The sequence below is a fragment of the Carcharodon carcharias genome, chromosome 16 (assembly GCF_017639515.1).
Source record: "Carcharodon carcharias isolate sCarCar2 chromosome 16, sCarCar2.pri, whole genome shotgun sequence".
NCBI classification, from domain to species: Eukaryota; Metazoa; Chordata; class Chondrichthyes; order Lamniformes; family Lamnidae; genus Carcharodon; species Carcharodon carcharias.
In genome coordinates this window covers 62,294,767-62,296,275 of record NC_054482.1, presented here as the reverse complement: position 1 = coordinate 62,296,275, position 1,509 = coordinate 62,294,767, and the positions used below count along the sequence as shown (strand labels likewise).

General features: G+C 40.8%; 1 pseudogene; it reads left to right on the top strand.

Moving 5' to 3' along the window:
- Positions 1 to 645: 645 nt before the first annotated feature.
- Positions 646 to 1,045, top strand: LOC121289466 (annotated as a pseudogene).
- The last annotated feature ends 464 nt before the right edge of the window (positions 1,046 to 1,509 follow it).

Sequence of the window (1,509 nt, the reverse complement as noted above, 5' to 3'; positions counted from 1 at the left end):
CCCCAGCATTTATGTTTAGCTGAGCACGGTCCTCCTCGGGGAGTTTCTGGGTATTCTGAATTTTGGAAGCTGTAACACAATTATATCCCCTCAAGTTGGCCCAGAAAGTGTGTTTCTCCAGTGTTTCTGCGACACCAAATACACTTTCAAAATGATGAGAAATAACCAAGTGCAGTGGGTAAAAAGGATTGCAATTACTTTATTTGAATTACTCTTACTGAAATTTATGGTTGCAGTTAATAGACTACAGGACGTTTAATTACCATACATGTGGGGGAAATCCTACATTATTAACGAGTATAAGTCTTTCTAATTGATTTCACTCTGGATCCAATCATTGGATCCTAGTGTATTAAATTATTCCTCATTGACCATTATTTAAACTAGCCAAGGTGTAAACGTTTTCCTCTCAACAGCCATCTATGTTGCAAATTCACAGCAGCAGCCTAGGTACTGTCGGAATTTTATTTTATCCACAGAAAGCTGTTTGCCTAATTACCCCTTATTGTTCACTTTAACAACTCTTTAAATGATAGAATTTCTTACATTTACTTTACATGCAAAATGTTTGCTTTCACTTAGACTGTTTTTAAATAATGATACTGGGCTGGACTCAGGGCCTTTCCCAGAGGTGACCTTGTGAAGATGGCGCAGGTGGCACGCCGGCTGGTGCAGAAAGTGGTGACTGGCGGCCCCAGGCTTGCCCTGGCTGCTGCTAATTACTCTAAACCATGTGACTACCTTCTGGAAATATGCTCGGGTGGAGCTGACTCCTCCAACTCCTGGAGAAATCCCAGTGGCTGTTGAAAGCTTCAAGGGTCTTGTGTCATGGCTTAAGGCTGGCTGTTACAAACAAATAACTATAAAGGATGCCCTGAGAAACATGCTATGGCTACGGAAATTGTGATGTGGTTTTACATTGGCAAGGTCATTGGCCGAAGAAGCCTGACTGGATATAATGTCTGAACTCTACCCTGTGTTGGACCAGCATTCCATTGTAAATGAATGAATAATATTTCAAATTAAATAAAGCCATTATTAGGACTTGAAGAAAACAGAAAATGTTCAATTGGGACATTTGACATACCAATTAATTCAATAGATTGGAAATTGGACAAGAGTGAATTTCTTAATCACAAAGTAAAGCTTGCCAACAAATCTGAGAGATCTCCTGTAATCTGGCACCCCAGGAAAGGCTGTCGTTAAATTTAACTGAGCCTGGATCTCCTTGCTGCATTCTGCAAATAACTGTTTGATCCACCAGCACACATTTTATTTTCCAATTTTGCCCCCTCCTTTCTTGGGTACCGGATATTGGTCGATTCAGTGCCATGGTGCCGTATCTCATCGGGAGTCCATTCCTCATCTGTAAATTCAAAGAGTGAATGCCAATAAGCAATCCAACTGTGGCAGGGCATTACACCAAAGTCCAAATGTCCTCAACAACAAGGGCAAGTTGGCAAAGTGAACAATAAGGGGTAATTAAGCAAACAGCTTTTTGTGGGTAAA